General features: G+C 43.2%; 1 long non-coding RNA gene across 1 annotated transcript; it reads right to left on the minus strand.

Moving 5' to 3' along the window:
• Positions 1 to 612: 612 nt before the first annotated feature.
• LOC125301254 lies at positions 613 to 26,974 on the minus strand. The gene is made up of 3 exons (XR_007194692.1): positions 26,811 to 26,974; positions 19,177 to 19,311; positions 613 to 3,202 (listed from the first exon to the last, which is right to left on the minus strand). It is a non-coding gene; the product is annotated as an uncharacterized LOC125301254 (long non-coding RNA).

Genomic DNA, 26,974 nt, shown 5'->3' on the forward strand with positions numbered 1-26,974 from the left:
CACTTGAGCTGTGCTGAGTATACTCATTATAGTAAGAGGCAATGTTAAAATTAATTTCTTATAGATTCACAACACCAAATGAATGGACCAAACTTTAAGGACTTTGTTTCTCCATACGAGAGAAAAGGCAGCCCAGCCAGGCAAAATAACACTGTGCTGCTCAATGAAGATTCAGTGGAGGAGAAACTGCTTACAGGCAAATGGGAACAATCCATCTGTTCTCTCCGTGTGTACGTCTTCAGTGTGTGTGTGTGTAGGTGTGTGTGTAACAAACATTGCTGATCCTTGCCTCTAGACATCCTAAAAGGTCTTATGCTTGGTCAGCAGATGTCTCAGGAAACATTTGGGGATCATAACATGACTCGAGTCAGTGGACCTTAAGGAAGAGTCAAAGTAAAACATTTGTAATGCTCTACAAGCAAACCACAGAGTTCTTAAGTTAGCACATCCTTCTAGCCTGGGTTTCCCCATAGACTAAATACAGAAAATGCTACATAAAGAGATAGATACAGGCTGCCAAGGGTTACAACCTTGTGCGGAAACTTCATAATTTATCAACAAAACATACCCTACAAAGTACATAAAGATAATGAAGGAAACAAAAACACTTCATTGAAATGTACTTAGCAGATTTTATTCAAGTCACAAAACAGTATTTAACTGGACATTTAACATTTGTTAGTGTCATTTTATTTTGCTCAGCCATTACAAGACAATTACAAGACACATTATTTTTATGTGGAAAAGCAGATGAGAAAAAATCCTCCTTTGATACCCATTCTGATGTGTGATGCCTCACCTATGAATAATTATAGCCTAGGTGTTAGATGTTTCATAATATATATCTTTATTGCATTATCGCCTGCTAAAGCTTGTGCAAAATACCAAAATACCACCCACTGTGCGCTGAAGGCTGTACATTACACTTTATTCCTCCTTTTCAACTAAATGACAAGTGGTTTTCTCTGACATGCTCCAGAATGCTCTAGGTGAAGCTCTCTGTCTGGGTTTCAAAGTCTCCCAGTCTTAGGAAACTAGCCAACATGCCTGGAGCACACATAACCCATTGACCCACAAACGAGCCTGCCAGCCCTGCATGAAATAGAGATGAGTCACAGCGGATGACTAGCGAGCTACTGGCTATGGGGCTCAATCAGTGCTACTCATTTGCTGCTGTATCTCGAACTTACATGCACACACACTCATAGACGGAAACATAAAATTGGAGGAAGAGGAGGGCTATCGCTGACAAAAGCGACAGCTGAGGAAGTCGTGCTGGAAAAGCATAGGCCAATTAGTTCCTGGTTCCTCTCCGGCCTGCTGCCATACAAACACACAGCATGTAATTTGACAAATAAAAAACGCAGAACAAAGCGGCCAGATGAGATGAAAATCCAGATGATTACACATTCATCCCTCATTTCCTTCCACCACCACAACCTTCAATTACACCATCCGGGGTAGGAGGCGAGCGCCCCCCAACCACACACACATGCACACACACCTCCTCGGTGACAGCCAACCTCCTGAAGACCAGGCTAACATGGAGAAATGAATAAATAAAAATGCATCTGGTGGCGATAGGGCTCTGTGACATTAAGAGAAGAGGAGAGAGAGCGAGAGAATCTGGGACACAGTTGCACTCATTGTTCGGTGAGCTTTCCACTGTGTTGAACCCACCGACAGCAATGAATGTTGATTGTGACCTTTTAACAGGAGGGCATTCTTATCCTGAATACATGAAAGGGAACACATACACACACACTCACATATACACTCTCTCTCACACACATGCACACACACACAAACTCACATACTCAAGCAGCATACTCTCTATTCCACTCATTCACTCTTGCACTCACACACTTGCATACACACACACATAAAGTCACACTTCATATTTCAAGCCTTGTAGACCTTATGCATTTCACACATTATCAGGTGTTGAGGGTACTGATATTCCTGGTTCATGTGCTGATTTTCCGGCGCAGGAAATCCAGGCCGTGGGGTACAATCAACGGTCGATGGTTTCATACACTTCACATCAAACTCACCGACAGCGTTGAATGTTCACCAAAGCATGCTTGTGTGTGTGTGTGTGTGTGTGTGTGTGTGTGTGTGTGTGTCTGGGTGAGTGTGTGAGGGAGAGGGTGTGTATGACTCTGGGGAGCAAATTAAACATTGCGAAGTTTTAATAGCACTTTGGTCCCAGCTCCGTTTGAAGACATCACCAGTTACCCATTAAAAACACAGTGGATTTATTAACGTACATTAAAGATCATATGAGTGAGAAAGACAGACAGAGTGGACAGATGTATAAACAGACAGTGTGGGCAGGAAAACTAACAGATGAATAGGTCAGCCATCTTCCCCAGTCCCTACCATCCATTGAGAGCCAGTCTTGAAGTGTGATGACCTTGATTAGTTGTCAACTGTTAAATTAATTTACAACTATTTTGGTTATCGGTTTGTCACTTTTTAAGGAAAATACTCAAAAATTCTCTGATTGAAGCTTCTTAAACCTGAATACTTTCAACTTTAGTAAACTAAATATCTTTGGCGTGTTTTTCACCATTTCCGGAAATGTTATTGATAACAATAATCCATTTATCAATAAAATAATTGATGGATTAAATTACTATTAAAATAACCGTTAGTTGCAGCCCTAGTGCAGACCATGCCTCATCACCAAGCTGTCAGCTCACAAGTACAGTGTAAGAGTGATTAAATATGGCTCTCTTTGAGCAACAGTCATTGATGGCAGTTACATATCTGAGACTGGCAACATTGCTTGACAGGCTGTTAGGAAGCTGTGTGTGTGTGTATGAACATTCTGTTCAACAGGACAGCAGATTCCTCCATCCGTTCATTCAAAATGGTGCTACACAGAATGATGCTGCTGCTTCTTTTGCACCAACATTGCTAAGAAGTGATTTGCTCTACTGTGCTTACCTTATCCATGTGCTTTTACTAATGCTACTCTGCTTTTACACCACCGCTTAGACCACCTACCATACAATCACCCGTCAGCCAAAACCTGGAGTGCGTTTTGTTCCGTTAACATGCATTAACTGTACAACAGCCCTTGCCCAGGACATCTTTACTATGCATAAGTTGAACCAGGCTCAGGGGAAGATGCCGGTCTTGTCCTCCCATGGCATCCTCAACATTCACTTCATCCCCATCCTTTACTCTGGACCACCTGAAAACACACAGAAGATAAGCAAAAAAGGGTTCGTTTTTTTTCCATACCATACTATTCGGTGAGCACCTACTGTATTCTAAAATGCAGCATTCCATTTCAGTGACGCTGTAGACATTTTTCACACATTTCTGGGTCAAGGGTGTTCATTTCTTTCCATGTGTGATCCTGTGCATGTATTTGTGTGTGTGTGTGTGTGTGTGTGTCACAAAGCTTTAAGATGGGCAGGAGGTAATAAAAAAATATACCAACACCTTGCTGTACAAATGGACTGATTGACTGGTTCTTTGGCGAAGATACTACCCCGGACATCACCATCATAGATGTAAATAGTAAAAATGTGACTATAATTGAAATAGAATGTTCTGATTGATTGTAAATGGACACTTGTTTCAACTCAAGTTTTTAAAATATCAGCCACTTGTTACAGTATCACAAACCTGGGTTTTCATTGCAAACTAATCGTTCTTGTGTTTGGGAGTTTTGGGCATATGCAAAATCCTGTTTTACACGGGTTGAAACTGTGTGGACTATGCAAGTCAAATGCATACAGATTAGCAACGTACTGCTCCATGTCCACCATAATAGGTAATATATCCATTTGGAGACAACAATACCATGTCTACCTACAATCACTAGTGCAGGATGAATAACACAAATTATTCTGTGAATTATTAGACCTGTCTGAACCTGTAACATGCTTCAATCAATGTTTGGATCTGCAATTCTTCCCCTGTGTTTAGAAGTGTGTGTGTGTGTGTGTGTGTGTGTTTGAGACAGAGAGAGAGAGAGAGAGAGAGAGAGAGAGAGTGTGTGTATGTGCTCTTAGTGTGGCCTCTTCAGTGGAGGAGGCTCTTGGCCCTGTCCTCTCATCTCCACTCAGGCATCAGGCAGGGCAGTAAGAGCAAGACATGGGGCTGATGCCATTTACAGCAGAGAAAGAGGGAGAGAGGGGGAGAAAGGGAGAGAGAGAGATGGACAGAGAACCAGAAACAAAGGGAGCGAGCGAGGGAGTGGAAGAGAATGAGAGCAAACAAGAGAACGGAAAGGAACGGATAGAATAAGACAAATACAAATACTGGGAAATAGCGATCTAAGCAACACAACAACATTAATATTGGCCTCACAGAGAGAAGAGGCAGAGAGAGAGATGCAGACACAACATCCACTCATTTATTAATCAGCTCATCTTTGGAGCACCCCCACTGAAGATAAAAGCGCTACCTTTCAGAATGAATGCACCTAGTATCGCCATATCCCTCTCAGCTTCGGCGGCTCCTAGCATGCCTGATCAGCTTATTTACCAGATAGCCTGATTTATTAAAGTTAAAAATAAACATAACACAATGCTTCCTCCATCCTCTTCAAATCCCATTGCAGGATATATTATACTCTGTCCACAAATATGATCTTTTAAAAGTTAATGTGGCTACACAGTGCTATTCTGCCTGGGAATATGATATATATATACACAATACACATTACACATACATACGCATACACAAAATAGTCAAATATTTTAAAATGTATGCCAACATTTTACTATGTACACTTTTTCATACTGCTTACTCAAACTTGTCTTGAGAGAAAGGGGAAAAGAGAGATCCACAGAGATGAAGTGTGAGAGAGAGAGGGAGGGACTGAAAGAAAGAGGGAAGGACAGAGACAGTTTCATTGAATAGAGAGACAATGACAGAGAGCAGCAGCAATGTGCTGACGGGTCTCGCCAGTGAATTAATTGACGTGCCACCAAATTCCAGCAGCTCTCTATATGATGTACACACGGGCGCTCAAAGCCAGACATCTGTCCTCACTGTCTCACACTGTGCTCAGATCAGCGCAGCCACCATAGAGGGATGAATCAAACACAACACACACAACTCTCACTGTTTCTCCCTCTCACACACATAAAACACACTCACTCACACACACACACACACACACACACACACACACACACACATACTCACAAACCTCACTCTATCTCCCTTCTTCAAACATGCATGCACAGAGAGAGAGAGAGAACAATACAAAACAACCAGAGGCATTCAATGTAACTTAAATATCAGCACACAAACTATGATGAAGCATAATCTGCATCCCCATGCAGATGTTACTTATATTGTTTGGTCTCCCTTTGTGTCCTCTTACACACACGCACACACACACACACACACACACACACACACACACACACACACACACACACACACACACACACACACACACCATTGTGCTTTGCAGGTCATTGCTCCTCATGAATGGCCTCTGACGAGATGAACGAAGGATGATGTCATGCTAGCAGGACAAGCCTACCGAGGACATATCCCAGAATTCCCTGCTGCAGCTGTGCCCTGAATAGGCCATTCTATAGCCCAGCACTATTACAGTTTTTTTCAACTGCTTACACACTAAATCTTTTCTTGTCATACAATTTTCTAAACATGTCTTCCAAACATCATAACCCCACACCAAATCTGCAAAACCATACACTAATTCTCAGTGTTTGACTCATTGAGTTTTCAATTGACTAAAACACATTTTGCAAAACACCACACACAATTTTCTACCTAACACACAAAAATCTAACAGGAAGTAACTTAATTTCGTTTTTCAAACACAACCCATCAAAATGCCACACTAAATCACCAGTGCTTCACTCTCTCCCTTCACATGTGTAAACACTCTTTACTTTACTGAACACCATCCAATCATTGCCTTAGTACAGGTCTATGAATAGATATACTCTCTATATAGGTATGGACCCTTTCAATCTGCTCCTAGAGGATTTCCGGTTGAAATATTCAGAACCAATGCAGATACTTTGAAAGTAAAATTACAGTAATCGGACTTACAGTAATGTTCTACAAAAAGTTGACTTTATGTAAAATTTGTCTTTTTACTCTATTTTTGTTTGTCCCCATGTTACAGTACCATTAGCTCAATACATTTTTCTGTGCCTCCAAAAATGCCTTAGGAACGCTTAGGATTGTTTTTTTCTGAAGTTGAGAGGGTCTATAGGCCTATGAATACATACTGTACAAACTTCTCTTTGTTGATACCGTAACTTTCACTCTTGTATGGAAATACATATAGAAAGCCTAAGACAGAAGAGCTTTAGGTTTTGAGCAACAGTGTGTACATGATATATCCAAAATGTCATATTATGGAAAACGTGTTTGGAATATGTTAAATAGATACTACAGTTTCTTGTAGTGCTGGTTTGCATCAGTGTAGAGCTCACTTTTTGAACACTTTACCACATTAGTAGGCTGTGAATTAAACTGTGGGTAGTTTTGCTTTGCTCTGATATAAAATAAATGTAATCACCACTTAATAAAGGGCTACTCAAAAAAGCTATATTTCCATCCATGAATCTTTTTTTCAAATTCTAAAATGGTTGTCTGCATTAAATTAACCTTCATAGGTTTTTACATATCCTGTTAATGAAGAATAGTTGACAGTTGTCGGCTCCATCGGTATCAGGTTGTATCTGGGTTCAAATGAGTTCAAATTCAGCCTGAAGTCGTATGATTTTTTTTACAAAACTAAAGAAACCACCATGCTAACATGCTAGACCAATATTTTAACAGCCCACTCTTCGCCACAACACTCAAAAACACTTCATTTTAATGATGCTACCCCAAACCTTTCCATGGCTTTATTAAATGTTTCTGTATGAGCCTGGCTGTGGCCCTAATTAATAGCTGGTCATATCACCTGCCACTTTGAGGACAGAGAATCACTGTATCACTGAAACCGCTGTGGGCCCCCTACAGTTTGTGTATCAAGAGACACAAATAACCCTGTTAGAGTAGTGCTGGGGGGCAGTAGTACAGTACAGTAGTGCCTTTAGATCAGAGGCACGTAATTGGACATTATAATTGTAAATCCAAATTAATCTCACCCCTTTGGCATGGATGGTGTGATGTGAACCACTACAGCCCCCCCTCCCCCCGACAAGGCCTGAAATGAGAAGCAGACGAATGCACGAAATGGAGAGAGAGAGAGACAGAAAGGGTGTTTGTCCATGGTGAGAGATGGATAAAGGGAAAGAGTGAAGGAAGAGACAGAGAGAGTGAAGGAAAGACAGGGAGAGAGTCTTTTCTCCATAGCAACGGGAGTGCTGGGGAGGCATTCCTTAATCCCAGCCCTGCGCGGCTATGGACTCCCGGGGGCAGCAGGACCCCCACCCCCAAGGGCTCAATATTGCCATTGTGTTGAGGGGCAGATCATAGCGATCAGCACTGAATGGAGGGCCACGCTGAAGGCTGGAGAGTCTTGACATTACACAAGGGGCATAGCCCAGAGGGCCAGCATGCTCAATGGGGGGACGCAAATCACACAACACACACACACACACACACACACACACATCTTACGCACCAGCTCACATAACATACATGGACACACCCACACAATATCCCACAAACATGCATACAGTTGCAGGTTCACACAAACACTTTCACAAACTCACAGGCACAAAAAGTACACCCACACAGTCATATACATGCACACAGTCACAGAATTGTAATTACATACAATGGCCTTGTGTCACATGTATCATTCATATATTACTGTAATTCATCAGCCGAGGTCCTGCTAATCAGTGTTTCCAGAGGGCTCAGGCTTCCCTTGCTAATACTTTACTGGAGCTAATGGTCACACTTGTCTGTTCAAATTAGCTCTCCCTGACTATGCCTCAGAGCATCATCAGGACAATACGGGCCAGTGCCACAGTTAGTGCTGGTGTGTGCATTTGTGTGTGTGTGAGAGAGAGAGAGTCTGAATCTGTGTGTGTGTGTGTGTGGGTGGCAAGGTTGTATGGGATTTCTTAATCTCAAGCTACATTCAGAGCCTGAGAGGGAGGAAAATCCATAGCCACTGACAGATGAACGTTCACTTCACGTACTGTGGTGCAATATATTATTTTGTTTAGGGGAGGACTTTGAACCCAATAAAAAAAGAGCTGGTGACTGCAGAGCCTCCCTGAGCAGTGATACTCATTACTTAAAGCAGGGCTCGACTGGCACATAATGCATCACAGAGAATAATGAATAACCTGGCTGGCTCCACTTTTCACTCTGGCCACGAGTGTGTGTGTGTGTGTGTGTGTGTGTGTGTGTGTGTGTGTGTGTGTGTGTGTGTGTGTGTGTGAGAAAACAGTATCGTTTATGTCCGTCTGAGAGTGTATTGCGTGCGTGTTAACGTGAGAAAGTTTGAGTGAGCAAGTGGTGTGCTTGTGTTGGGTGGTGTGTGTTGGGATCAAAGTGTGAATGCACTGAACATTACACAGACTTGATGCACTGCTGTGCCATATCTAGCCATGTGTTAAGAGCATGATGTAGCAGTACATTCACTTACATAGGACCATCTTTCTTCGTGTGTGTTTTTCTGAGTGTGTGTGTGTGTCTGTGTGTGAATGCTTGAATTTTTTGGGGGCAGGGGAGGATGGGTAAGGGAGAATTACCCGAGGTAGAGTGCGTAACCATGGGAAACGGGGAGGAACATTCCGTGGTATTCTGTCTTGCGTCTGCCCTGCGGGGAGAGAACGCAGACAGATTCGAGCTGACGCTCTCTCAACTCTAATAAAGCTCGGCAACGTGAGACGCAGCGGATACACAGCACAGAGCCCACCCACACCCCCTCTACAAACACACACACACACATACACACACACATGCACATACAGCCTCTGCCCAACCAAACAGAAGCTGTAAACTAAACACTGTCCATCAGTGTCCCTTTTTCTTTCATTGTACTTTGAACAGTAAAAGTAGCGGCAGGTTTAGAATTATTACTGTGAAAGAACACATTATCAAACACATATGTTAAGACTTATAATAGCTCAAGCTCACTCAGGACTATCTAAGGAGATCTATAAAAACATTGAACAGGCTGATTCTATAATTGCCTGAGTACTTTCACAGGGCATTTCTGAGGAGTAGAGACCATGCTGTCTTCTCGAGTCGCCGGTAATGATGCAGGTTTAATTTTAAATGGATAATTTTTGGTGAATCTGAGGGTGACAAATCTCTTAAGGGTGACTTTATATCCTGTGAGGCTGTCAGAAAGTGATGTAATGACATCTGCTGTGGTTCCCAGCCCCAAAAGAAGAGTTGTGGTGTCCCTTTCCTGAGCTCTCATGTTGGTTACCACTGTTCATTCTTCAGGGTTGCGATCGCATGCCTGCATCCTGGGTGGTCTGTTAATGGCTGGGCCTAAGCGTGTGTGAGTGTGTGTGTCTGTGCGTGTGTGTCAAATATGCTTCTCTAATAGCTTTCAGGCTCTCTGGGGCCTGTTTTTGAGGGCATCACTTTAAAATGCCTCAGCGGTCACCATCTTGTGTGGGTTGTGTGTGTGTGTGTGCGCGGAGATTCCAGGAACTGTGGCGCACCTCAGGGAAAGAGAGCACTCTGCTGCCCAAAAAAGAGGAGAAGAAGAGAGGGAGAGAAAGGGAGAGAGAGAGGGAGAGAAAGCGACCAAGTGACCCAGAAATACCGCTCACTTCAACAGCCTTGCAAGCATGGCCAGCCAAATTATATGCTGTTGTCATTTGGGGAAGGGTCGTCTAATCAGTGGAGCATGAAGACGAAAGAGAGGAGAGTGAGGAGGAGGACGAGGAGAGAGAGAAGGAGGAGGCCATGGACACAAAAGTCCTGACTGATGTGGTCAAACTCGTGGCAAAATGCCACAAAAGATCGAGAGCCCTCCTCTAATTCATGTATATATACTGTACACGTTCATGTATATATTTTCCCATTAAATTACTGCAGGCATCCCTAATTATAACCATGGCAACAGTGCAACGCAAGCTCTTACAGTAACAGAAGTACAAAAAAAATTAACTATGACTCAGCAGTAATCGTCATCTCTCTCTCTCTCTCTCTCTCTTTCTCAGCAGGCGCTTTCTCTCCAGGTGACTGATGGGAGAAAGGGCCAGAGTCCAGGGTGGGGCAAGTTGACAGACAGACACACAGTCCTCTGCGATAAGAGCTATATCTGTCCAAGGGCTCCTGCTGCTGCTGTTGCTGCTGCTGTGGCTGATGATGATGATAGAGACCAGCTTCTGGCCACAGAAGCAGCGCCTCAGATACACCCAGTGCAGAGAGGAGACAGCCGCTCAGACTCAGAGTCAGAGGCCATCTTAGATGGAGATCATTCATCAAGGGCAAGTGTGCACTTCAGGATTTGAGTATACATGGGTGAAAGCTTAACTCCAGCTGGTTACTTTCTTCCATTAAATGTGTGAAACAACCACATGGGTTCTGCAGAGCACTTCTCTAAGGGTCTGCAAGTTCACGTTTGGTCACTCAACTTGGCTAAGGTTGAAAGTGATAGTGTGTGTGTGCGTGTGTGTGTGTATCATTTCCTCCTGTCGATCTTTCAGGACATTTTGTGTGTGTGAGTGTGTGTTTCTCTCTCGTTCTGCCTTCTTTTGGTTCAGTGCAGTTTCAGTTTCTGTTACCAGTGAGACACTCCATTTCCTGAGACCGTTGGGGTTGGGGACCTCAGTGGCCCTTTCGCATGTAGTCAGTCTAACTGGCTTTTCTCTAAATCACTTTGATGGCCAGATAACCAGCTGGCTGCTCTGCACTTTCACAGAGGGCTCTGGGAACTGCAGGAGAATTAGGCCACTACTACATAGGGTTGGGTATCGTTTGGGTTTTATCCGATACCGGTGCTAAATCGATACTTTTAAAACGGTGCTGGTGCCGAAACGGTGCCTGAACCGGTACTTTGTTTTTAAAATGTTTTAAATTAAAATGGTCTAAAGCATGAATTGCTTTTTTTATTGATAAGACAAATTTGAACATGAAATTGAACTGTTATATTCAATTTACTATCAATATCTCATTGCTCCTACGAATAATACATTTAAATGTTAAAACAGCTTGACATGCATGCCCACACAATGGTAAGCTCTGCTTTCACGTTTACCCAGTGTAGGCGGTTTGCCATAAGGTATGTTAAAACCGCTTGCCATAGAACTGCCAGGTCATGGACAACGGCATTTGCAAGCAAGATAATCTAACAGGGACTCTACTTTCCAGTTAATTCAGTGTTTCCAAATGCTTCAAGACATTTCATGTCTAAACCCAAAACACGCAATAGTTTTTAACATGTTAGGCTACATGTCAGTGTTGAAGTGTTTAGATTCCCAACGCTAGCCTAGTAGGCATTTTAACAGCAGCTATGGCTATGCGCTAACACCAGTCAATTGAGTTTAATTAGCGATAACGTACGGAGATGGTTTCGTAGCCTCTTTGACAGCTCAGTGACATCAGGTATGTAACCTACATATTTATGTTTTTGCCAGCTAACTTTTAACATGATCTTCATATTCATTGTGATGCTATATGGGCCTCATGCACATGAAAGATTAACATCATGCCATTATGTTGTTTATAATAAAATAAAGTTTTCACTTACAACTTTGCTGATAACATTTCAAATAAATGCCAGTTAGCACATTAGTAAGGATATTGTGTAACGTATAGGCTACTGTTGATGTTGTTTCATAGCCTTTTGCTTGTGTGTAGTTAGGCCCACTGCTAGATTTTGACAGGAGTAGGGATGTAACGATTACCGGTATAATGGTAAACCGCGATAAAAATGTTGACGATTATAATTACCGTTTTCATTTCAAACATCATTGATTATCACTGTTGATTACCGCAGTGTGGAAACCGTGTGTTTAATCCTTCCCAGCTTCATCTGAGACTGACTTTAACTACGATTCGGATTAGGCTACACCTGATTTTAAAAGGCGTAACTTTTTCACCGCAAAATGAGCACTGTATCATGTAGCCACTCTTTAGGCCTTTTATGTTCACGCCCACATTAAATCTATTCCACTCAATGCTATCAGGAGAATACAGTAGCCTAAAGTTTTATTTTGAACGCTTACTTTGGTCTCACTCATTGCATCCAAATAACAGAAATAGCGAACTCCAAGTTATGGTAGGGTAAGTTAAGCTATAAGCACATAGCCAATTAAACATGAAGAAAAAGTGAACAGAACACTTTTTGAAACTATTTCAACTTGTGTAGGCCTATCAGTGCTTTCTGAACATAATGAACACACTTTTAGAAATACAGTGATAATACCGAAAACCGTGATAATTTTGGTCACTATAACCGTGAGGTTAAATTTTCATACCGTTACATCCCTAGACAGGAGCTCGCAATATTGCTTTAAAGTTAGCTACTTGGGCTCACGCAAGCTGTCAAACACTGTCCACTCGCCTATGTGGTGCACCCTTCTGGTTTATACATCCAGTGTTTATGTTAGCTAACTGTATCTGGATGTGTTGCTATCAGAGCAAGAGATGTCACATGACATGCAGTGGTGCCTCGTATAAAAAACCAAATAAAAAGAACGCTATTTAAGCACCAACATGAGGCACCGAAATCCATGTTGTTATTCGATGCAGTTACTACCGTTTGCGTCTGCACCGGTGCCATATTAGAACCGTGTTTCGGTGCCCAACTCTAAGTCTACACGAAACCAACGGGTGTATTTTTTCTTACCGCTTTCACCCCTTTAACCGGCAAAGAAAAGCCGTGCATGCACACATAAAAACCGTGCAAATTCACACTACGCAAAAAAATCATCACAAAACTATATTGTGTACTTTGTGATATGAAAAGTTCTTATGATATAGTAGAATGATCACAATACAATATGTGTCATTTGCTCATGGATATTTTCTCACTTGATTACACTTTAGTCGCTCAAAGGCCCTAACCTTACATATAATCGGGAGTTATAAGAGCACCAACACTGCATACTCCTGTCATGCCACACGTCACATTAGGCCCAGGGAACTTATGAGAGGTGAAGTCGCTAACAGGCCTAATCTGATAGTGGCTGTTGGTGACCAAACAGCGGAGAGAAGGCTTGACTCAATTACCCCCTAAACTCAGCCATGTTGCATGAATGCGTCCACTAGCGCCCACCTAGACCCAGCCAGGCGAGAACACACAACAGGACAACCATGGATTACTGACTGAATTGTTTTTTTGATTGTTCGCTGTTTGAGGTTTTTTTTGTCTGTCTCTTTCTTTCTCTCTCTCTCTCTCTCTCTCTTGTTCTCATTTAGTTTTTGTAATTCTTAGGACCTGCAATTCCAGGCACTGGGTGCATCTGAAATCTATTTATTTATTTATCCGGCAGGGTCTATTATGAGGCTAATTGAATCAGCCATCTGAAACCCTCATGCTGCCCTGCAGTCCAACACTGTGGGAAGTCATCAGGGAGAGGCTCAAATGTGAGAGACACAGAGAGAGAGAGAGAGAGAGAGAGAGAGAGAACAAAGAAAAGAGAGAGAGATAGTGGGGCAACAGCTTTCTCGAATCCTCTTCTCTCTTGACTTGGGATTAACCCAGTGCACTTCCATAAAGCATACAATCCAATACCCTGCTAAAATATGCAATCATCTCTCCACCCATTCACCCTCCACCACTCCAACCGTGTAAAACTCCAGGGCCTCCTCCCTCCACCGCCACCATCGCCTCGGGGGCTTTCGCTGCTATTTTAGCCCTCTTTCATCTACACAGAGGTGTAAAAAGAAGCTTTACTCATTCCTCTCAAATCAGCTCTCACACACACACACACCCACACACACACACACACAAAGTCTCGAAGTGTCACTGCTCAGCAGCTACAATGCCTGGTCGATGCAAGATGCTAAAGAAAAAGGTGAAATTCTGAAAGACTTGACAAAGTTCTCCCAATGACGGCTTAGAGAGCGGAGGCAACTCACAAAATTAAGCAGTGGAGAGAGAGAAAGACAGAAATAAATAGAAATAAAGAAAGAAAGGAAGTTGAAGCTATTGGCCCACTTTGGATTACAGGTAGCAAGGTTGTAACCTGACCCTCGCCAGATGAATTTCGTTCCACTTAGCTCCGCCTAGCTTCACTCACATCCATCTGGGACCTCTTCCATTGAGAGTGATTTCTGCAACCGACTTTATGGTTTAGCCAATCAGGACGCAGGGCGGGAGTTTCATAGATGTGACATAGCCGTGAGAAGCCACTGTGAGACTGTTATCAGCGGCCACGGGTTGGCTTCGGCGTGAGTGGTTGAAAGCAGCACGCCAATAGATGACGGACAAGTGGCTTATTCAATCATATGCAAGCATTTTTTGATTAGGCCCAGCCTTCTGAAGCAACACTTCAATGGATTGATCCCAGATGGATGAGTGGAGCTAGGCGGAGCGAAATTCATCTGGCGAGGGTCAGGTTAGCAAGGTTGTCCTTTAAAACTGGAATGTTGTGACACACTGGTGTGTGTGCATTGTTCCCGGTTCCCTAAGGAGATAGACAAGGGGAAGATGGGGGGGCCTGTGTGTGTGTGTGTGTGTGTGTGTGTGTGTGTGTGTGTGTGTGTGTGTGTTGTATGTAAGGGGGAATCGTGGCACATTCAGAGGTGACTCCTTACATTGGCCATCTACTCTGTCAATCCACCCCACCTGTGTCGTCCCCTTTCACACAAATAAAACAAAAGAAGCTTTGTTGCCCAAGTCATAGTGGTGTGAAGCCCAATTTATGACTGAGACAGAAAGAGTGTCTAACCTCTGACAGCCTCGGCTTGAAGGAACAGGTGGCGAAAAAAAGGAGAGAGAGAGTGAAACTCACACTCCTTTTCACACTGTGCAGTGAAGGGCAGCGTCAAGATCCCTCTCCCTTTTCACTGGCGACCAGAGGCTCTTCAGCGCAAGGGAACAGCACCGTCAAGTGAAACAGGAGAGAACAATCCAAACGCACCGACAATTACTGCACAGGTACTGCCATTCAAAGCCTACCTCAGGCCAGGCAAGGAAGTGGAGGCATTTATGACATCATAAAAGTAAGGGGCAGGAAGAAAGGCACCCCCACCCTAGTGGCCTCCTCTCCCCACAGTCCTACTCCACCCACCCCCTTAAGAGCAGGTTGTTTCTAGTGCTGACCATAAAAACAGATTCCTGCTGTTTATCCACCCCTCAGGCTAGCAAGTCGGAACGTTGGGGCTGAGTGGCGCAGGACTGAACCCAAAGACCGTCTGAGAGCCCGTCTGGGAACAGAACCTCGGCGCTTTGAACTGAAGGAGGGGAGGGGGGGGCTGTTCTTTAAGTATTATGTTTTTTTTCTGTGTTTTTTTCTTCTCCTCCTCCTTCATCTTCTACTTCACCTCTGTGCCTAACTTTCCCTTCATCAAAACTGTTGCTTGAATTACACCCAGTAGTCCTCTAAATGTGCAGCTGTACAAAGAGCGTCTGGCACTTTGAGGGTCTGGGGAATAAGAGAGAGAGAAAAAGAAAAGAAAAGATAGAAATGCATCCACAGTACTCTCTTTAAAGTGCTCCACCCAGCGCTTTGAAGAGTCGAGGCCCAAGAGATCCATGTCAAAGGTAAAAAGCCAGATTATCCTTGTTTTTTAAAAAGTTGGATCAGCCATCCAGCCTCAGCAAGGATGTGTCCAGCCAGGGGCAGGTGTGGAGGGGAGGCCGGGCCAGCCACCTGCTCAGCTCCTGGCCAGGGCTCCACCGTGGGGCTGGTCCAGGAGGACACTCCCCTGCTGTATCTATATATATATATATATATATATATATATATATATATATATATATATATATATATATATACTGTATATGTACACTAGTGTACACAAAAATACATATTCCTCATGGTACCTCATAAACTTCACACTGTGCAGTATATACTATATATATATATATATGTGACCCTGCAAGGCGAAACCAGTCGTTTTGGTAAAATTTACAAAATTAAGTTATTGCATTCACACGAACGGCCATAAACTAAGCTTTCCAACGATATGTATATCAAAAGGTATTGCACAAAGTATCGCTAAGATAACCGCGTCCAAAGTTGGCATGGTTCTCCTGTCACGACACGCCAGAAGAGGAGAAAATCACCTTTTAAGTAGATTGTCACGGTGATAGTGTGAGGTGTGATTGCCCTTGATGATTACCCTTACGGGAGCGTGACTTTGAAGCGGATGACTGACTACTATGTAGTTTCAACCAGTTTCAACCGTGCAATGAGTCTTTTTCTGCCTCCTAGTTAATACCTGGGACAGTCATAAGGTGTCACTATAGAATATAATTAATGTATTTCGGGGGAAGTAAGGGGAGAGGAAGTTCTGTGTACACAGATTGTGTATAGCCTAGCCTACTTTTAAAATGCGCGCCTAGCCTACTTCAATGGAAAACTTCTCCTGGTCCCTAAAATGACGCAGATATTTCTAAAAGTTTGTGCTTTTGACCCGCTCGCGGCCCTGAAAGGCAAGTCTTTTCACATTCATATTCGGGTTACATCTGCCAAGAATGATATAGAGCTGACACATTGAGTAACGAAAATGAGTAGCCTAATGAGTAAATTTGTTTCACCGCACTTCTTACCACCGTAAAACCTTATAGCGGCGTGGACAAAGGGAATGACTACTAATGTGTTGAATCTTCACCTAAATAAAGTAAGGGTTTAACAGTCAAAACGTATGATTTGTTCATAATATGAACGTGAAATTCGACATTTTAACCTGTACATTTGTTTATCATGGATTTTCTCAAAATAGCACCATGCACAAAACGACTGGTTTCGCCTTGCAGGGTCACATATGTACACACACACACACCCCAATCACAGTCTCTCTCTCACTTTCTATCTCTCTCTCTCTCTCTCAGACACACACACGCACAGTAAAAAAAGAGGGTAAAAAGAGTTAGTAAAATGAGAAGAGAGAGAACGGCTATTTGTTCAGCGTGTCCTGTGAAGAGGGTTGCCCCATTGTAGGAGCGAGTGGCTGTACAAGGCTGACCCCTTTCATGCTGCTCCTCCCCTGTGCAGACTCTCTTTTGTCTGGCCAGTGTCTGGGAATCACCCGACATGCAGGGACATTCAAAGCCCCAAGAGTTACTGCTGGCATGACAGGAGCCAACAAGCAGTAGGGAGGAGAGGAGAAGAGATGAATGAATGGGTGAATGAATGAATAAGGGAAGGAAGGAAGGAAAGAATGAACAAACGATAAACAAACAAATGGATGGCAGTTCTTGTATATGCTTTGTAGGGCAGTCTTGCAAAGGTGCTTCACAAATAAGCATTCATCTCTCTAGTGTGAGTGAGGAAAGAGAAGAGGAGGAGATGGAGTGGAGAGCAGAGGAGAGGACAGAAGGAGACAGAGAAGAGGAGGAGATGGAGTGGAGAGCAGAGGAGAGGACAGAAGGAGACAGAGAAGAAGAGGAGATGGAGTGGAGAGCAGAGGAGAGGACAGAAGGAGACAGAGAAGAGAGAAAATACAGATACAGAACAGAGCCAAGCAGAAGAGAGAGGAGGAGAAGAGGAGAGGAGGAGAGGAGAGGAGAGGAGGAGAGGAGAGGAGAGGAGAGGAGGAGGAGAGAGGAGAAGAGAGGAGGAGAGGAGAGGAGAGGAGGAGAGGAGAGGAGAGAGGAGAGGAGGAGAGGCATGACATGATGACATGACATGACATGACATTTACACATTTACATGCACATGACATGATGATGATGATGATGACATTTACATATTTACTATTAAACATGACATTATTTGACATTATTATTTACATTTTTACATGCACAACCCACACATATTTACATTTACATGACATTTATTACGACATGACATTTATTATTTATTATTTATTATTTATTATTTATTATTTATTATTATTTATTATTTACATGACATATTTATTATTATTTGAGGAGAGGAGATAAAAGTGAGGAAAATAGCAGTGGAGAGAAGAACAGAGCCAAGCAGAAGGGAGGGGAGAGGAGAGGAGGAGAGGAGAGAGGAGATAAAAGTGAGGAAAATAGCAGTGGAGAGAAGAACAGAGCCAAGCAGAAGGGAGAGGAGAGAAGAGGAGAGGAGGAGAGGAGAGAGGGAGATAAAAGTGAGGAAAATAGCAGTGGAGAGAAGAACAGAGCCAAGCAGGAAGAGAGGGGAGAGGAGAGGAGAGGAAAGAGGAAAATTAAAGAAAGTGGGAGAGGAAAAAGAAAGGGAGAGGAGAGAAGAACATCCAAAGAGGGAGATAAAAGAGAAAATAGAGTGTGATGAAGAGGACAGAAGAGAGGGATAGGAGAAATGAGACTGAAGAAAAATAGAGCAAGAGGAGAAATAAACGATCCAAACTGAAGAGAGGATGAGTGTGGAAGAGGCACAAGAAACGACCGAAGTCCTTGGAGTTCTGTAAAGAGGCCACAGCCAGTAAAATAAAAGCCCCCATTAAGTGCTTACTAAATCTGGAACAAAAAAGATGCGATAGAGGGGGAAAATGGAGGGATAAGAGAGGAAACTGTAAAGATGTAGAAAAGCACAGAGGATGAGAGAGAGGGTGCAGCATTTCAAGTATAGAAGGGAATGAGAATGAGGGTTTAAAACATCAAGTCAGCACACCTGTCCATCTCTACCTACTATGCTAACTAACAGTAGTCAATCTCTCTTCTCTTTCCACGCTAGCTAACAGTCGCCAATTGCTATCCTCTCTCTGCTAACTAACTGTAGGCCGTCCCTCGATTCCCTCCATGCTAGCTAACCATCATTTATCTCCCTTTCTCTACACACTAAATAACACTGGTCTATCTCTCTCTCCGATCCACGCAGTAGGCTAGTCCATTTCTCGCCTCCCTCATTGCTAATTAATAGTAGTCCATTATCCTCTCATTATGCTAACTAACAGTAGTCTGTCTCACTCCTCCTTCTTTTGCTGTCTCACAGTAGTCTGTCAGTCTTCAATCTCCACACAAAGAGCACATTAAGTTAGGAGGGAAAGAGCCTATGAGAGACCGCTGAAGCCTTAAAAGTGTCAACGATATGTAAACAATGACTAAAGTCCCTTATGGCATGTTTAAGAGCGCTTCAGTTGCGTGCAGGTGCACAGAGACTAAGAAAGAGAGAGAGAGAAGAGAGGAGGAAAAAAGAAAGAAAGACAGGGTTGTCTATGACTCACCAACACCCTTGCTCTAGAGCACTTTTCACACCCTGAAGTGTTAGGGGGTTTCTGACGCTCGCAGATTACTGCACCCAACAGCCTTGAAGCTTCACCTTTCTCTGTCAGCTTCTCCATCAATGCCATGCCAAACACCTGCAGAGAAGGAAAAAGAGAGAAAGGAGAGAGAAAGAGACAGAGAGAGAGAGGAAGGGGTGAGCTACACACTCCTCAAAAGATGACTGATGAGTCATCTAACACATACATGCATGCATACACACACACACACACACACACACACACACACACACACACACACACACACACTCACACACACACTGTCCTTAAAGGGGGACTGGTCTGCGATTTGTCATTGCCACATTAGTTCTTCTGCACAGTGCCCTGAAATGACACACTTCAGGGCCTTTTTTCTTCTCAATTCATCCACTGCTGTGCTCGAGATGACAGAAAAATCACAAGTGCATGAAAATGAAAAGAGGCCATTAAATCAATCAGACCCCCACACACACACACTTCTTCACTCGGCATCAAAACAGAGGTCAGGCCATAAAGATGGTCAAACCACAGCTATACCTCTCCTTGCTGTGCTCGGCCATACTTCACTACGCCAGAGCACTCACCACCACGTTCAATCACTCACTGAGTTAACCAGGCCGAAACAAGAAAGAAAAGAAACCGGGAAAATGATAGCTGTAAGGATTTTGCAGAAATAGATGCAAAGAAAACATTATCTCATTACCCTTCCAACAAGGCCATTCCAGTACAAACATGGCATACATCTCGGCACCATAAATAACCCGCAAGGATAAAGCTTAAACAATCAATAAATTAAGGAATATCAAAACCATATGGACAGGAAAACCTCCAACCCCTGCACCCTCTACCCCAAACCAAGAGGATTTAAAATAACACACCACACATGGTCTGTTTCTCAGACACATCTTAAATTGTTACTCTTACTCCGACATAATTACATGCAGATCTGATGGATCTATTTTTCTGGCAGGGGAACCTTGTCCTTTCAAGCCAAGAATATACGAGAGGCGTGCACACAGAGCACAACACAGCACAGTGCTATCCTCCATGTCTGATACTATGGTCTCAATAGGCAGAGAGAGAGAGAGAAAGAGAGGGAGAGAGAGAGGAAGAGAGGGAGGAGTGCTATGAGAAAAGGAGGGGGAGATGAGGGTGCCAGCCTTAACTTCTCTTTTGACGTTGGTCAAGTTTCATGCCAGCTCAGCATAGCGGGTCTTCACACAGGGAGGGTGGGTGTTTGTGTGTGTGTGTGTGTGTGTGTGTGTGTGTGGGTGTGTGTGTGTGTGTGTGGGGGCTGGGTGACATCAGTCTGAAACTCCTCCCCCAAGCTCACTCAGGCAGCCAATGAGACGCCAGCTAGAACATAACGTGGTTTCAGATTGATTACAGTGACCTCCTCTACACAATAAAGGGGGGAGAGAGAGAGAGACTAACAACCCAGCTTGAACATAAAAAACAATATACAACTGCAAATGAGAAGGAAAGATAGACAGACCTCCAGGCACCAGAACTGAACTAAAACAATTGGACTGAAAAGAAGGGAGGCTCAAATCAGTCAGCACACGACAGCAAGCTGCAGATCATATTCTGCCCTTAAGCCTGGTATCACATCTAAATAAGAAAATAAGGCATACTTATACCCATACTTCTTCCCAGATATAAAATATTGACCAATTATCATCATTTACAACTTTGTAATAGTAGAAGCTTATCATTCATCAGATAATAGCTTTTTGTGTCTAAAAGCAAAAAAACGCTCTAAGCACTTGAAATTGAAAAATCTCTCCCGTCTGTTTCTTTTGTCAGCATGAGTAATCAATAATAAACTTGACCGCTACTTAATGGATGGACCTCCACCCCACTCTCTGAGTATGGATTACTCAAGCAGATATTTCATAACGCTCTTAGCAGGGCCCCTTCCACATGTTCTTCCTCTGACCTGGCTTCAACTCGTCTTGTGAGGTCAGAAGAAGAATCAGAGGACCGGGAGCAGACCTGCACAGCTCTGACCCCCCGATGCCGCAGCATGCCGAGTCCACAGGATGTGGGAGTGTGGCTGGGGACAGACTTGGCAAACCACACAGCCACTGCCGAGGCCTTAATCTCTCCTTTACAAAAGCGGGAAGCACAGCGAGTGACATAACCCAGCCAAATGTCACGTTAGGACTCAACTCTGTTCCTAGTGTAGCCCTCTCCTCTCCTTTCCTCTCCATGCCTTCCCACTGTTATCATCCCCCCTACTCTGGTCTTATCTCCTCTCATAGTCTCTCCTCTCCTCCTGTCTCTTCTACCTATTTGTCTCCTCTTTTCTTCTCCAACCTCTTCTCTCCTCTTTTTCGTTGTCTCCCCATCTCTCCTCTCCTCTGCACCCACCTCATCAACTCCATTCTCTCCCCTTTTCTCATCACCCCTCCCCTCCTCTCCTCCTTTCTCCTCGTCTCCACTCTAGCAACAGGAAGTGAGGACTCCAGTTTATTTTTGAATCGGTCAGAAAGAATGTGTGCCATTTCCTGGTGCTCCTACTTCCATATGAACTTTAGGAGGGGAATGGCGGAGACGCTGGGAGGGGAGATCTTCTGCGGCGGCCTGACCTAACCGGCCCCCTGTTGTTGTCACAGTGCTACATGTTTTCAGCAGCCATGATCCTCACACAACCCTCCTGCAAACAGTAGCTTGCAGACAACGCCAACAAAACCTACTTTGTACTCAGGGGAATGGTTCATTGTTCGCTTTTGTTGAAAAACAAAAGGTTTCAGAGGTTTCAGACTTTTCCTCTGCAGAGGTAGAGGATCTACCAAACCAATCCATTTGCAACTGGGTCGAAGTCGAGTCACTCTCACCCAAAAGAGTTAACTCAGTTTCACTCAATATTCCAGGAATTAATTAGAGGAACAAAAGCTGAAAAAAGAAACTCATTTGGTTCAGTTTCAAAAAGTCCAGAAATGCTGAGTTGCAAGTTTTAACTCCATGGCTCAGTTTAACTTTGCTTCCTTTGAGGGAAAGAAAAAGATCAAAGGACATCAGCTATTTGAGGGACTCCTACTCACCAAGCCTAATACTTTAATTGCTGAGGGGGGGGGGTCTGGTGACACTAGTGAAAGGTCAGCCGTGACGATTACAAATGCTTTCCCACGTAACGAGAGAGAGACGGGGAGATACACAAACCACACAAGACACACCTCAAGGCTCAGGGGTGGCGGCATCAGACAGACAGAGGTCAAGCCCTCAGTTTAAGTTTGATGAGCATCCTAGGCCCCAGGCACCGAGCGGCAACTAAAACCAAGCAACTAAATACCAGTACGCTGTACATCTGCTCTAGAATTAGAAAGGAATTGAATTCAGACTCTAGAATTATTATTATTATTATTATTATTATTATTATTATTAAAGCAATGCTATCTACTATGGCGACCACATAGGGGAAAGTAAGTGAACAGGGATGTTACTGACTGCTGAAAATAAGTAAATATCTTGAAAGTAGAACATTGCGGAGAGTTGTGAACATAGAATCAAAGCGCTCAAACCCATTCTTTGCTCATATAACTCTGGGAAGTCTGCTGTTGCACATAAAAAACGCAGATCAAAAACACTGTAGCAGCCATTACTTATCATTCCATTCATTTCATAAGACAATTCAGGTGCAACTCTAATTGAACATCTAGCACATTTCCACCCTTAAAAGAAGATGGACTCAGCTTTCTCTTTCATTTCTACCACCCGCAACTCCCTCGGCATAAAATCAGCCCATTAATGCAAATGAGACCATTCATTTTCCTCACAGATAGGGGGTAAAAGGCATAGGATGCCTCATTGAGCCCACAACATCCTACCCACATGTTGGGATTCCCGTAATCTCTTGCTTAGTACTAAAAATGCAATGCCACACTTAGAGTGACAGTTGTTTGGAACCGAAAGCGAAGCGATAGGGAACTTGGGCTTTCCCTGTAAGAACACGCTGTTCTCCTGAGAGTTTGGTCTGTTTGTGGGTTTGTGGGATATTAAAGACAGTGACGGTGCATGACACCCTTCACTGTTAACATTTCCTTTGCATAAGCTTCAATGGTAACTCTAACAAATAAAATTCAGACTTGGATTTTTTTCTTCCTTCAATTTTGGAAAAGAGAACCAATTGACTGACATAAAAAAAAAACGTGTTTTTAAATGCTGCGACAACATCAAATCATGCTGTCGTGTCCGATTATAGCAAGGCTAGGCATGTGCCATCTCCCATTATGCCAAACCAGTCCTTTTAAAGTATTGCAAGTGCTCAATAAGAGCAGAAAGGAGACCCTCCAGCAACATCTTGCACAACAACCGATACACATTTAGACAAACTACACAAACATTTTCTTATTGAACTTGTATGGCAAATAACATTTTGCAGGGGCTGTCGATAAACGATGTCGTGCATCGATAATCAGCCAGGGGCCCTGTCCAGTATCAGCTGATGTGAACCACAGTCCTGAAGAGCATTAACAGGATCACCACCAGGTCCCTTCAATCAATATAGTTCACCTCGCTTACCCTTCTAATGAGAAGAATGCAGTCCAACCCCGTTCTCAAACAATCACAGCAATCAGATTGAAGAAGCCTGATGGAACCCTTGAATTGAACCACACAGGTAAATTAATGGGGCTAATAAACACCACCAAATGGAAAAAAACTTAAGCAGAAACAGAGAGACATGTAAACAGAGCCCATCCATATATATATAAGCAAACACCCTGGTGACATTTAGAGGGTTTCTTTAGCCTTTTTGCATTGCTTACACAGAGGAACTTTTTCCCATCCCGAAACAACCACCCCCTCCCATCCCAAACACGCAAAGTTCCGGAAACTAAGACATTACATCGGCACAAAGCATCTTTATATCCAGATGGCAAAATGAATTTATGCAGATTGCCTCATTAACCTCAAGGCATTCAACTTCCTGGCGTGCTGATAGTCGCAACAGCGTTATACTTTTCTTCTCCCCCTCCTCCACTCTGAATCACGCACTTCCACCAACATTTGCTACGCAAAGCAATATCCCTAAAACCTTAGGAGGCTGTCACGTCTCCCTGGCCAAGAATAGACTGTTTCTTCCCATCCAGCAGCGGTGGGCTTGAGTGTAATTCAAAGATGTCTGCCTGCCCCCTCCCCACATCTTCCCTCAGGTCTCTCTCTGTTTTTTTATTTTTTTTCCTCCTGGTTTCGCAGCATTCATTATTGTCATATATTTTTCTCCACCGTAGGGGGTCCAGCTTTGACTACATACCAACCCCACCCCTCCTCCCGACACAGTAGTTTTTCACAGTCTCCAATACATTGCATTGATTCCTCCTAGTCAATTTGACGCAATTTACCCTCACCTTTTTTTTGGACGATCCATACGGTCAGATTACAGAGGGACCAAACCAGATCGCATAGAGGGAAAATTGCCTATAACTGGAGTGACTTGCATAGACAATGATAGCTATTCTCCGGGAATGTCAATGGCCAATCATCATTTCTAAACATTACACCATGGCAGTGATGAAGCCCTCTGGTTTATGGAATTTCTTGACATACATCTCCTTTACAAGCATTATGGTTATATACACCATCAGGCATAACAGATGTAGCAATCAACAGGCCAATTAAGATCTCGTTTGAATAATTACAACTGCAATATAGGATATTATCATTAGAAGTTGGAAAGTCACGGAAACATTAATGTTGTGTGGATAGAGATTCAAGAAGGCTGGTTTACTGTACTCAACTATAAGAGATTAAAACAGACTCCACTTTTTTTCTACTAGGAACAGCAATCTAGTGATACCAGAATATTTCCTACTATCGTGACAGTTCTTACCAGTTTACACTCTCTAACATGAAAAGTAAAACATTTCAAATATAAAATTAAAACCCAGTGCACATCCATAATGTTTTTACATTTGGACAGAGCTCAGAGAGGATGCTCCACATCACAATTTCACAATATGTTTAACTCCCACCATGAAGCTGTCAATGGTCAATAATTGGAATGATGTTAGTTGTCTGGTTACATTTGATAAGGTTCATTAATTGAACGGGCGTCATGTAAGCTATAATTGGATGACAACCTATTCAGAGTAGGCCTAATAGCGGACCTATTCATGCAGGTGGATGTAAAATACTACAGCCGTTATTTGAACCCAAACATAAATGCACCTGTTTTACGATGTTAATAAAAATTATTTCCTGGCTGTCTGAGTTTGTATGTGGTTGTGTGGCCGACAACATTGACGAGTTTAAAAACAGCGTGTGCTACACCGCCCTACGACTGGCGAATGGTGGGGGAATAGAGAAAACAAGGGAGGGGGCATAGGCCATGCTCCAGACATCCCCGATGCCGTGGATCATTCTGTCTAGTCTTCAGGTGTCTCTGCTCGCCGTGGGCGGCGGATAGTTGGGGGAGGTGTAGCCTCCAGCGGAGGCGAAAGACAAAGAGGGAGAACACTATCCGGTACAGGAATAATTTAAGTGTAGGCTAGCCTATGTGATGTTTTTTCCCTTTAGAAATGCGCAAAGCACGAATGTCTCCCTTGTCCTTATATAGACTACCAGACTACATAAAAAAGACAAAACGTAGGCTATTTCACTAACCAACCACAACAAGAAACATCTGGATTCGATGCACACCAGACATCTTTTCTACACATGACAACATGCCAGTCGCCTATTTCATTTAACACAGGGCCTAAATAACACGCAGAATAAAACAGCACAGCATATTAGCAAAACATGTTCTCATCTCAATCAAAAATCATTTTCGATAGGCCTATGCGACAGGCGATATTAGGCCTAGGCTAAATTATTACTAATCCATTACACAAAAGTTAACAAACTTAAAACATATATTGAAATTGTGATTTAGTTAATTTATGTTGCAAGACCAGTATAAGGCGTAAGTGTTCATATTTTTTGGCGTTAGATAGCCAAAATTGTCACACGAATTTACTATTTTACCCAAACAATCTTGCTTTATTGAATAGCATTAAAACTTCAATCGCACGTCTCCATTTAAGACTAACTGAACAGGATTCACCCGTAGCCTACAAATTTAATTTTAAGACATGCCCTCGCAAGTGCTCCGATCCCTTGTAGGTAACAATGTTAACTGGGCCGTGGAGACCAGGTGGACAGCTACGCGCCCTTGTCAGAGAGGTCAGCGAGTTTACCGCACTTTTTCATTTATGGGAGTCGGCGCTACCATGCAGTCGGAACACCGGCAGCCAGTCACTGCAGTGAAATGCGACGATAGACGATACATCAATCCAATTGCTTTCGGGTAAGTCAAACATGGAAAGTTTTAATTGTTTAATTAAACATTCATTTACAGAGAGTATGCAAACCATACAATCGAGCATATTGAAGATGGAGACAGAAATAATGAAAACGACTGGAATAAATATCGTAGACTACAAATTAGACTAACTATTTTATTTAGTCAGCTTTACGCAGATAGTTGATGCGAGCAGCCACCCGACCGCGACATGGATTCGCGCAGGCTATTCCATCTGCGACATGCACACAACCTTTATCACATTGATATGTGTACCCTTTAAAATGTATGCTCCAATTTAAAACATACTTACGACCAAATTTCGTCGCTGGGGTAAGGGTTGATGGTAGGTACAAGAGGGACAATCCCGTTACATCAGTGGATATAACAACTGCAGCCTCGGCCCGACTGATTCTTCAAACTCTAAGGTAGTCTACTTAATGACATCCCACTTGCTCCGCAGTAGTTTTACTCGCT

This window comes from Alosa alosa, chromosome 1 (assembly GCF_017589495.1).
Source record: "Alosa alosa isolate M-15738 ecotype Scorff River chromosome 1, AALO_Geno_1.1, whole genome shotgun sequence".
NCBI classification, from domain to species: Eukaryota; Metazoa; Chordata; class Actinopteri; order Clupeiformes; family Clupeidae; genus Alosa; species Alosa alosa.